Here is a 13251-nt window from a genome sequence, read left to right as displayed (position 1 = left end):
ATTATGATTAATATTTTCCCCTGTGGTATTTTGTTCTCTATTTTTCTGGATCATATTGAAGCTAACCTTAATCTTGAACCTTATGTTTACCCTCAATATTTGCTTATATGTCGTATTCTGTTTTTATACACTCACTTTTTCTTTGGAATCTTTATTCAAGCGATGTTAGCTTTAATATGGTTGTGCACTGAATGAATTTCTGCTTTGGATCTCGTTTATTTATAGTTTTTCAAATTTTTCTTGAAATCTGAATTGCCCTGGATGTCAAAAATTATCAAAATTATGATGCTTTCGTAATTTCCTTTCCTGAGGTAAGTTTTCCTTTTTCAATCATGTTCTAGAATATTTCTCTACTCTTTTTTTCCATCTTTTGATAACACATATCCTACATTCTGTCGATTCTTAGTCACAAAATTTTAATCTTTTCTATACAAAAATTTGAAGTATTTTCTAACATTAATGATTTCATTTCAAATGGAGACTAATATAACATTTTTGAATTCTATACAGTAATTCAATATATCAAAAGCTATTCCATTAAAACTAATATGGGAGATAAAAATATGATTCATTTTAAACATTGTGAAAGAAAATTGAATATTCAGTCCATTGATACTTTTAACATTATAAATATGATTTACAAATTGTTTCTAATCTTAATTATATTACAATTCCATAACAGTACATTTAGGTTATTAGTGTACTCATAATAATTTGAATGATCTAAATATAGTCCGCGTGTTCTCAAACCACAGTGAATTGACGCGTCGACTAGGGGTCTTTACATGAACCCAATTCCAATCGACGCGTCAATCCTGTCTTGCCATCGTTACGTTGCGTCGACAGTAATATGTTTTAGATTTTTTATCATTTATATTGAATGAAGCTTATCTATTCAAATTATAGCGAATTGAAAACGATTTGTGTCGATGACGCTGGTTTAATGGAGGATTTTCTCTACAAGGATAGACGATAGTATCGATTGAAAGTCGAAAGTTGATTAAAATGACAACCCGCCTTAATTGACATACATTGAACAATGCGAGACTAAGGTGTTCCAGGAAATGTTTGAAAACTGAAGGTAATGAAATACTATCTGAAGTCATGGTAGAACTGTTAATGTCTCAACGAATCGCAAGGAACTAAAACGAAAGTCAAGTTAAAAGATTCGAACCTCACTTCGTCATAATAGTGATATAGCTACACATTCTGTACATCGGGCTCATATCTAAAATCTATTTTATAAATTGGGTCCATTAATATCAAATGAAAATATTTGACCCAAGAACTTCTAGTGTGAGTTTATTGAATTATATATTTCTATCTTCTACACTATGAAGAGACTGTTTTAAGCTAACCTAACCTAACCTAATAACCTAAGACTGTTAGAATTAAAACTGATCTGGTTAATAATTTCACCCACATATTTTTAGTATTCTTGCTGTTTCCTCTTTTATTCTACTTGTTTTTAAGTTATTTGGTGTTTGATTCTAACGGGTTGTATTTCAGAGGCTTCCAAAATGGCTCCTTATTATGTTCGTCCCAAAACCTCATCCGAATTCTGGGAGGAAGGATGGGATATAATAGAATAGATTACGTTGTCACTTCCAATGGATGCAACTATTGCTAATAACACCAGATAATTCCACCGGAAGGAACCATCTCAGCCCGCCGAGACAAAATGTGCTCACAAAAGAAATTTACAGCCGAAGCCCGAAATATATGCCAGATCATTTACAACCTTAAGTTGTTCCCAATTTTCGATTTCACGAGGATGTAAAATATGACTTCCTCGATGACTCTTCGATGAATCGATTTCTTGGCGCCTCATACGTCTCGCGTACCATCCGAAGCCGCCTTTTATCTCCCGTGATGCTTCCCATGGCCGTAAATAAAATCCACCATTTTTATTATGCTATCGCCTGTCGATATTCGACTCTCGTAAACCGTTCCAGTGTACGTGCATATGTTTGAGATGTTCTTTAATTATTGAGATTTTGTTTGGGGTCGTAAAAATGGCGAAGGTGGGTGGTCCGCAGAGTTATATCCGTTTTATTATATCCACTCTCCGATACAGATCTCTGGAAATGTACAACATGCGGTAATCGGCAGAAATTTGTTCGAAAATTATGTTGACTTAAGGCGCGTTACTCGAACCGATGCTCCAGATAGTAAAGAACAAATATCAGGTAACCAAAGACGTACAGACACATTTGATAGCAAAATAAAAAAAATATTACAGATTTCCACTGAATGACCTTTTGACAACATGACCCTAAAATTTTTATGCCACAGCTGCAGATATATATGATCGAAATCAAGACGTAATGAGAATACGAAATGTATGTATCATCTTTCGTTGATCGATCAATTCGTTGATATTAGTTTCAGGTTTATCCAAAAATGAATTGAAATTTTTTGAATTAATTTATAATTACAAACAGCATGACTTACCTACATAAAAAGTTACTTATCCGAATAAAATATTTAATTTTTATTTTTTTTTCCAGGTCCACCTTCAAATTAGATTTGTATGAACGATCGTTATAATTGATTGATCAATGAAAAATTTGCCTAGTTACGGTTGTCACGCAAAGTTAATTTCGAAAGAAATGTATAATAGTACATAGTTGTCATTGCCTAGAAATAATAATATCCTTCAAAAATTAGCTGGTTCTTCATGGAAGTGCTGATGCCAGCACTCTTCGCACGGCAGCTTTGGTATTGGTTTTTTTCTGATGCTGAATACTGTTGTTCTGTTTGAATCAATAGTGCTCATGTACATAAAATTGATACACAGTTTAACGTTTCTATGAGAATTATCAGTGGAACTACACTGCGCAAAAAAATTAACGCACATTATGGAAATTCAACGTTTTTCTTCAATACAGATGTTTTTTCCCAGCAGGAATAAAAAAAGATGAGATTATCAGATTTTGAATGTATTGGTTCCATTCTGAAATCAGTTGTTCTCGATCAATTCTAGTGATCAATAGTTTTTCTTTCGTTTGATTTTCTACACTCGATCGCTATGCAACGCGAAACACGCAATTTGACCCAAGAGGAATGTGCCCAAGCGGTAGTTTTGGAAGAAGAAGGGTGGACATACACAGGAATTGCAGAAAGGTTTGGAGTTCCCCATATAAGTGTGCCCAGAATGTTGCAGCGATTCAGGGAGACAGGTATGAATGCCCGAAGACCAGGACAGGGTAGACCACGGGTAACAACTGCCATTCAAGAACGTTACTTGAGAGTTTCTTCATTGAGACAACGGTTTGCAACCGCTCGCCTCCTTCAAAATCAGCTTGAGCAAACTCATGGGGTGCAAATTAGCACTCAGACAATAAGAAATCGCCTCAGAGAATATGATTTAAGGCCTTGCGTCGCGGCAAGAGGCACAGCTCTTACCCCAGCCCATCGAAGAGCGAGTTTGGATTTTGCGAGAGAGCATATCCATTGGGAAGAGGCTGATTGGGGAAGAGTTCTCTTCACAGATGAGTCTAGATTCTGCCTCTACCATTGTGATCGACGTTCCCTTGTATACAGACGTCCACATGAAAGATATGATCAGTGCAATTTCCTGAATACTACTGGTTTCGGGGGAGGATCGATTATGGTATGTGGTGGAATATCTTTGACTGCTCGCACAGACCTAGTGGTCGTTGATAATGGAGCTATGAATGCTGATTGGTATATATGGAACATTCTTGAAGAGCATGTAGTGCCATTTGCCCCATACATTGGTGAAAATTTCATTTATATGAACGATAATGCCAGACCCCAACGTGCGCGCATCGTTCAGGAGTACCTTGAAGAGGTTGAAGTCTCTCGAATGGAATGGCCAGCAAGAAGTCAAGATCTCAATCCGATTGAGCAGATTTGGGACAACCTCAATAGAAGGCTGAGAAGTTCAGAAAATCATCCAGCTACTCTTAATGACTTAGGAATCCAACTCAGAGAAATCTGGGAAGGATTAGACCAGAACATTTTAAGATCACTCATTTTGAGTATGAACTCTTCTTTCACATAAGATTCGGTGAAATCCTGAATTTTTCTTTCATTTAATGTGTATTGTTTCGTTCAAAACCTTCCCGAGAGAACATAAAAAATGAGTTATAAAGTCAATGTAGAGTTAACTTTCATTAAAATTGAGATTTTCAGAATGTGCGTTAATTTTTTTTGCACAGTGTATAAGATCTACACCTTCACATTGGTTACCAGTGCTATCACATATACAAGAAGAAATCTTGAGAAAAATTTCATTTCTATCCGAACTTTCAATTGTATCTCAACTCTCAGATATTAGAACAGCCAGATTAAAATCACGCAAATCTTTATGGATTAACACCTTCCTTCAATCTGGAAGTGACAAGGGAATTTGGAGTTCGGAATAGAGTTCTTGTAATGTAATAAAAGTCTTATCGTTGATCCTTCAGAGAAAGTTTTAGGTTTCAATCTTCCCAGAAAAATGTGTATGTATGTATATTGTATGTGTATTTTGAATCGACTTAGGACTGGTCATGATCGTTGTAATAGTATGCTCTTCAAATGGCATTATATTGATAGCCCACTATGTCAGTGTAGTCTAGGAAACACCATTGACCACTGGGTTAGCTAACTCCAAATCAATATAATGGAATCTAACATTGATTACTTCTTTCTGGTTCTTTTCTTTTTTGTTTTCAGATTTAAATATAAAATCGTCAACCGTTGGTGAAGAGAAAGGATGGAGAAGATTTTGTTTGGATGATGAGGAAGCCTTTCAATATAAATATGTCAGGCTTATTTTGTGAACAAATACACAAACAATCACTACTCCTATACAGGGAGAGAAAGTTTTGCTGAGGTTTTACTTGTGCTCTTGTATCATACGTTGAAATGTAGATATGATGTCCCGTTTACATTTCCTCTGCTAATACCGAGGCTAATACTGAGATTACATCTACACATGCTTTGTTATTTGAGTTGATAATTTTTTATATTGCTATCTCAAAACAATATATAGATAGAAAGCCAATCTACACTTACACGAAGAAGTACTACTTTTCAATGATCTTATCAATCAAAATGTGTTGTAGTATTTGTACGTTTGAAAAAAAAAATATTACTCGGTATCTCACAGTATAATTTACAATGAAAACTAATGAGGTTTCGAGAAAAGTAAAACAAATATTTAGTCGATATCTACAGAAACTAAAAAAATGCTAGAATTACCAATTTTTAACCTTTTCGGCGAGCTGTTCCGAATGTTGAAACCCCCTCAAATCCCCTCACGTCACCCAGTGAACCCCTTCCGTCCCACCCTCTAATTCTGACTAATTGTTGTCAGTTGCCAAGGTGACACGTCGAATAATTATCAATAGATCTGATTATTATTGATGGAGGCATCGCAGGATGCCGTGCTGTCGGCCGTTCGTTTGTTTCTGCGTCGCCTACGGCGATTATTGTGACGTCGCAAGACCGCAATTCCGAATTTTAATTGGCACGGTATGGATCCGTGCCAAAGTCGGCTAATGAGACAACGGGGATGAAGGGGCAAATTGAAGGGGTAGAGGGGGCTCTATAGAAACCCGAAAAAATTGCCTGCAAAACGGTATGTGATTATATAATTTTTTTCACCACTTTCGCCCAAAATGAAAATCAATTGATTTAGTATACAAGGTGAGTCAAAAATATGTACCGAATAAATCCAAAAAATCAGGTAAATGGAGAGTGTAAACAAAAAACGCCATATTTAGGCTCAGAAGCCGACAACCAATCAAAAACGAGACCACTCGTGTCGTCACTGTACCTTAATCCAAAACTATACCTGAAACGAATATCCAAGGGTTATCGAGGAAGAACTTTAAATGAGGAAAAACCGCAATTTCTAACTGAGTGGAGGAGTCTATGACTTCTATTGAACAAATAATGATGACACATTGATTTCATCAGAAGACAGAAATTACTGAATACTTAACAAGCCTTCATTTAGCCATTCTTTCGAATAAGAGCAATTTTTATTCAATAAGTGGCAAAAGAAAAATCAATTGCATTTCATGAAAATAAAAATAAGTACAATTTCCAATAGAGTAATAATATATTTTTTTTTTCATCAATTATTTCCAAATATTAGCCGTTTTATTTGCAATTGCATTTTAATTGGAATAATCAGGTAGGTAATTGGCATATTACTATTGCAGATCAATTCAAAGACATATAAAAAGTGTAGTTCGTGTTTCGTTTTGAATCGAGTGTTCAGTATGTCTCACACATTTCAATGCAGTCTGTCTTGCCTGATGCTTTTGTTCATACTGATACGTCTTGTTTGATGTGGTTCTAATGATTTCGATGTATTCGAATGATTTATAACCGTTATTCATAGGCCTGATGAAGGAGCTAAATGCTCAGAAACGTTGCCATTGAATAAATTGTATACATCTGTTCCTTGTGACTGATATTCCTCACCATCGAATGAAATGTGTTATTACAAATCTACAATAATATAGAAGTATTGTCGAAAATCTTTCACATATTATTCTTTGGTATAATTAACTACCCCTTACCTGTTTTCTTGATCAATAAAGACTGTGGATCTATACCAGTTGCATAGTTCTTGGAGCGCTTAATATTGTCTTCATACTTAAAAAACTTGGAGACCTTTAATCTCACTTAGTGAATTATATTTCGAGTCAATAATGATAGCTATTATATTCGAGGAATAATAGAGAGCTAAAATAGTCATAACTATAACAAGTATTAGGTACTACCAACTCGTGCCACCAAGACAGTGAAAAAATTCGAAGAGACTGGATCTGTAACACAAATATTAAGGCCCGGAACTATAAACAAAATACACGTTTGACTGAAAATATTGCTGTTGTAAGTGAAAGTGTTGACGAAAATTCATTCACTTCTCGGTTCGCACAATATTTGAGCCTCTCTTACGGCACGCTATGGCGTATTTTCCAAATGGATTGCATCTCCATCTTTATAAGATTCAGCTGACCCATGAACTAAAGCCAGCTGACCATGGGTAGAACATTTTCATATTGGGTACTCGAAAAAAAAACGTTTGGATGACGATTTTTTGCATCAAATTTTCTTAGGTGACGTAGCACATTTTTCATTCGGTGTAAAAAATCTAAACTGTATCATATGAGGCAGCGAAAGGCCTCTTGTCACTGCTAAGAGGAGATACTACTACATCCACAAGAAGGAACTGCATCGTGTGCAATTTAGTCTGATCCAGCTATTGGCCTATACTTCTTTCAAACTGAAGAAGGTGTCAAGTGTCACTCAAACTGTGAATTCTCAACGCTATAGCCAAATTTTTTGCCAGAAATGAATGGTATGGAAAAGGAAGAGAAGTGATTCTAGCAAGATGGTGAAGCAGCCACACAATACGTCCCCTTTACCCCTTTTGACTTTATTGCAAGAAGAACTATCAGGATCTTCGGTTACCTACACTCGATATATTCTGTTATGTGTGTTTTTTTTAGATCTATAGAACTTTAAATTGCAATAAAACAACGATGGATTATTCGATTGACATGAATTTTATTTATCCGCAAGATAATCTTGTGGCATTACATTTTAAATATGATTTATGGCATATGACTGCCACGGCTGGCTCGGATGTAGTCCAATCTGGACGTCCAATTTTCGATGACTTTTTCCAACATTTGTGGCCGTATATCGGCAATAACACGGCGAATGTTGTCTTCCAAATGGTCGAGGGTTTGTGGCTTATCCGTATAGACCAATGACTTTGCATAGTCCCACAGAAAGTTGTCTAGCGGTGTTAAATCACAAGATCTTTGAGGCCAATTCACAGGTCCAAAACGTGAAATTAGGCGGTCACCAAACGTGTCTTTCAATAAATCGATTGTGGTACGAGCTGAGTGACATGTTGCGCCGTCTTGTTGGAACCACAGCTCCTGGACATCATGGTTGTTCAATTCAGGAATGAAAAAGTTAGTAATCATGGCTCTATACCGATCACCATTGACTGTAACGTTCTGGCCATCATCGTTTTTGAAGAAGTACGGACCAATGATTCCACCAGCCCATAAAGCGCACCAAACAGTCGGTTTTTCTGGATGTAACGGTGTTTCGACATACACTTGAGGATTAGCTTCACTCCAAATGCGGCAGTTTTGTTTGTTGACGTAGCCATTCAACCAGAAGTGCGCTCCATCGCTAATGCGCGATACGTATTCTGCACAGAACCATTATTTTCGAAATAAAATTGCACTATTTGCAAGTGCTGTTCAGGCCTGAGTCTATTCATGATGAATTGCCAAACCAAACTGAGAATAAATCACTTGACAGCTGTTAAATCGGTCGCCATCTTGAAAAGTAATGCCAACTTAAAGTTAAATACCTCGAAAAAAACATCCGTTTGTTCTTGATGAAAATGAGAAAATGTGACTACGATTTTGTTAGGTTTGATAAGTGGTTAGGATAGGTGTGCTGAAGATTGAAGCGCAATTGCGATCTCAATCCCATTTTTGTAGTTTTGACCTATGCAGACTTCGAATAAATAATAAAAGTGTAAATATCATCACATGTGTATGATGATGGAAAAAATATATAAATATAGATAACATCGATTCCCCTCTCAAAATGTTTTAAACATACCTACTTCTACTTCACCGTCTCAAAATGTTTTGTTTGCTATTATCTTCTACAAACTCAAACAAATATCCATTGACGAGCTGTCCCTGATGTTCAAAAATTCAATAAACAGTGGAACATTCATTCCTTCAGTGTGATAAAACGAAGGAATTGTAAATTCAATCCCTGGGTGTTTCTCATTTTCATATCCTTTGTCGGAAATGCCACATGTTCCAATGGCGCCCCAGATTCCGAACATGTGTGTACGGATATGCATTATTAGCGTTATATAGTTTGTCTATAAATATAGTCCCCAACGATGGTTATTAAATGATGATGGCAAATCCGATTAGATGCAACCGGGAGTTCGTTCACCACTAGGAATTAATGGAATGCAAAATGTTCAACAACTGCGGGTAACTGAAAACTGAATATCCGATGATTTTGGGAGATATACTGATTACCGTATTCGAAACACCATAAGTCACACTCACAGAGTAAAATGATATTGAATATCGAATACGAAGAAGGGGAAAAATTATGGATTGTGAGTCAAAAGTAGGCAGTTTAGTAATTTTTTATTCGAACACTTTGAGTTTTTTTTATGAAAAATAAATCATTTATTCTGATCCACCTTATTTGGTCAATTACAACCATGACCCTGAAAATGTAATGAAATTGCGTTCCACTGAGTATCTAGGTACCTACTTTACGTTTCAATCTGAAGACGATCTTGTATCAAGCTGGAATTTCCTGGAGACGTCTTCTGTAGCAGTTAGATGTGCCATCTATTGCAAAAGAGGTGAAAATAACATATATCTGTTTTTGTAGGCCATTTCACCAGAAGTTGATATTATATCGAAATGAAATTTTCTGAAAAGATCTAACATCGTATATGCTGACTTTGGACATTACTCAGAATCTATTGGAGTGGGGAAAGCAGGTGAAAATAACTTTTATCTCTGTCTTTTGCGCTAATCCACCTCCACTAGAAGTCGATTTTGTATTCGAATGATATTTTCTGGTAACATCTGCTATCGTTTATACTCTTTTGTGAATTATCATTAGTTTTTTGCACTTTTTAACATAAAATCGTTCTTCTATGATAAAGAAATTTTCTGAAAACATCTGCAATGGCATATGCTTCTCAAAATCTGTCACAGAAAGACAGAGAGGTAGAAAACCACCCTTTCTTTTATTTTTGCGCTTTTTCATTGAAGTCGGTCTCGTATCGAAATTAAATTTGTTCTTCTTATATTTTGAAGAGAAAATGCAGATTTGAATATCGATCCAAACTGTTGAACATTATTTCTCCGCAAGAATATATAGAACGTAGGAAGTGGCGACGCCAGATTTCAAAAACAGAGGGGCCGGATATTTTTTTTTTTTGGGGGGCCAAATCAAGTCAAAATAATACGCGAAAATTGATTGTGCCACCTCTGAAGCTGTTCCATGCCGACGCCCAACAGATGTACTTGATTGCGGATCGTTGGAACACAGGCAATTGGTCCATATTTATATTTTTTCTGACCTTATTACATATCCATTTCGTACACTCAATTTTTCGATTCAAAATTTCTGAATTAACCCAAAAATTGAGTCGAATTATAGTGCTGCTGATCTTGTAATTATTTTAGCCTAAGTAGGTATATCGAATTTTAGGGGCCCCTCTATCTCCCTTCCTAGCGTCGTCACTGAACGTTGGTATAGAATTATAATATATCTAATAATACCCTCCCAATCATTCAATATCAACATATTATGTTAAAATGTGAAAGCAAAATTATGCTTTCGTTGTTTTCAAACTCATTCAAATTATATATATTCGTTTCATAGAATGCATAAATTTTCATTGCACGTTCATATTGCGCCAATAACATATCGCTTACGCAAGACCGTGTGGCCTAATGGATAAGGCGTCGGACTTCGGATCCGAAGATTGCAGGTTCGAGTCCTGTCACGGTCGCGACGCTTTTTTTGTGTTTTTTCGAATGTGCATGAATTACTTTTGGACAAAATAATCAATAACTATGTATATGCACTCATTGACACTAATAAGTAGACAGTTTTGTTCTCTAGAAAATAAATTTTCTGTTATTGTTTCTTTCAGTTTACGTTTTGAATATTCTATGTCGGGAAATAATTCAAAATGAATTTACTCCTTAAACTCTGCAGATGAGAGCGATTTGGAATCAACATAATATATTTTCTTGTTATCTCTCTACAATATTCTTGATTTTATATTGTATAGCTTATTACCCAAAAAAATTGTTCTATATCAGCTATAGGTACGGCTACGGGTTTAATTGCTAATGGACGAATAAAGTCCTTCATTCATTCTGATAATGATAAAAATCAATATATTGTACTGATCTAAGTAATTTATTTTTAGATGTAGGCACTTACATATAACAAGGATAATGTAAAAATTATTTTTCATCAATATAAACGATCAGTTACGTTATTTTTATTCTTTTCAGTAGATTCCAAAAATGTTACTAATATCGATTAGAACGCAGCATTGCGTTACATTTTCCATAAATATTGGAAATTTATTGAGAATCTCATTGGAGAATTTCATTTCAATTATTCAGTTCTTTTAAAGAACCTACTTAATATATTTGTTTACCAGTGAGCACTATTCAATTTAGCAACTGTTTCAATGAAACTAGAAGTTTTGATCAATATCAATCCAACGAACATTTTTTGGTGTTTGTCTTTTTATTTACTTTCTAATATTTTATCTACCCAAATATGACGAATATAGATAGATAGATATATTCTGTATTTCAAATTAAATTTCACACTAGGAAAAACATTAAATGAAACAGAGTCCTCAATAATTCACAACTACATGAAATAATCCCTGAAATTATACAGTTTTTTATTTGAAAAGTCTGTAATTTAGTATTATTTTAAGATCATTTGGCGAACAGTTGAAGATTTTAATACACATATAGGATGAATTTTTTTTCTGTTGGAGATAATATATACTGTGGATAATTTATATTGGCCCTTCTCGTATTTTATATGAGATTGGTGTTATTTCTAAGAAATTCTTTTTTGTTTTTATGTAGGTAGGGAACGCACTCACGCAGATATAGACAATACACTGTTAATAATCCCAATGACCTGAACTTGCCCCTGCAGGAATCCCGTTACTCCATAAGTATTTTTTTCTGACTTATGAATAAAATATGTACAGGATGCTTAACGAATAAACTATAAATGCTTTCAGTGCAGACCCTTCACTTTAGATTTTCTAGGGATTCTTAGACTATGTTCGAAATATGTCCTAAATATAAGGTGTGTCAAAAACAAAGAAAATTATTATGGACATGCCTCTAGGAAAAGTGGATAATCCCAGCCAGCCAGCTGGGTAGCTGGGTCCACCAAGCAGAGAAGCCAGAGGCACAGAACCAACCAGGCCGAGGTCATAAAGGTAGATGGAAATTATTGACTGGTCTAGCAGAACGAGACACAGGAGGTCAAGAAAGAAGCCAGAAGATGCCAACATTTGGCTGTGCGTACGTGGTAGAATAGGGGCTAATGCTGTTTCCGCGGGCACCAGTTTAAGACCTTGGGTGTAATTCTCGGTGGACTATTCGAAGAGTATCTATGATTTTTATGCTCTCGAATCTCAGGAAACGAGGTAAACACACAGTATGTTAGCACTTTGCTCAACACCACTGCTCTCAGTCAAAATCACTAAACCCCATCAAAAAAATGCCCTCTTGGCTCGAACTAAGGTGAATCCTATGCTCTGAGGACTTAGGATTTGCGTTAGTCGTGCTAGTTCACAAGACCCTCGGGTAGAGACCAGCTTCAAGAGACGTCTCCTTTCACTGTGATTGAGTTCTAGGGGAGGCGGCTTGCCGACCAAGTCCCTGTGGATAACTACATCAGGCTTGAGTAATCAGAGCTATGGGGGAAATCACGAGGGAGCTCAAAGGTGATTAGTTGCCTCAGGCTTTTTAGGCTACCTACTGGATGGCTCTACCACGAATTGCTCTTGCCCTATCCCATACTCCATCAGGGCAGGAAAGTGTACCATAAATCTGGACATTCCACCGTAGAATATCAAACCCTTGGTGAACCGGCCATACAATGGCTCATCACGCGAGGAAAGGTTGGCATCCTTGGATTCTACGTGTTCACCAAGGTGTCAATGGAGGTTTCTAGCGAGTATGCTCTTAAGGTGAGCCTCACACTACACAATGGTGCTGACAGGAATTTCACACTTGTCGAGATTTGTCCATCAGGTGGATTTCCCTCCATTTGAAAAAAAAAGGTTAGATTAGATTAAAGAAGATTTTTGATGGTTGTTAAGTGAAGTTGGTGAATATTTGTTGATTTGTTTTAGGTATTTTTTTAAATGGCGATCAGAGTTTGTTGACTTCGGGTTCGTAATCATAACCATCACAAAATTAATATGATAAGTCTGGAAAATTTCATCACGTTCGAAGCAGTTTGTCATAAAGTGAATAATTACCTTATTTTGGATGAATCTTTTGATTTGGTAAATGATTTTTCCTTGGACCTAGTGTGTTATATTGGTAGAGCCCTACTTTGAGATTGGTTGAATAATCAACTCTTATTGCTTTTTTGTGGTAGAAAGACATCTTTTTAGTAACATTCAACAGCATTATTATT

The 13251-nt window shown here is 35.9% G+C and overlaps 1 non-coding gene across 1 annotated transcript; it reads left to right on the top strand.

The window, feature by feature from the left end:
- Positions 1-10491: 10491 nt before the first annotated feature.
- Trnar-ucg lies at positions 10492-10564 on the top strand. The gene has a single exon. It is a non-coding gene; the product is annotated as a tRNA-Arg (tRNA).
- Positions 10565-13251: the final 2687 nt, after the last annotated feature.

This window comes from Harmonia axyridis, chromosome 3, assembly GCF_914767665.1.
Source record: "Harmonia axyridis chromosome 3, icHarAxyr1.1, whole genome shotgun sequence".
NCBI lineage: Eukaryota > Metazoa > Arthropoda > Insecta > Coleoptera > Coccinellidae > Harmonia > Harmonia axyridis.
This window is presented reverse-complemented; position numbering and strand designations above follow the sequence as displayed.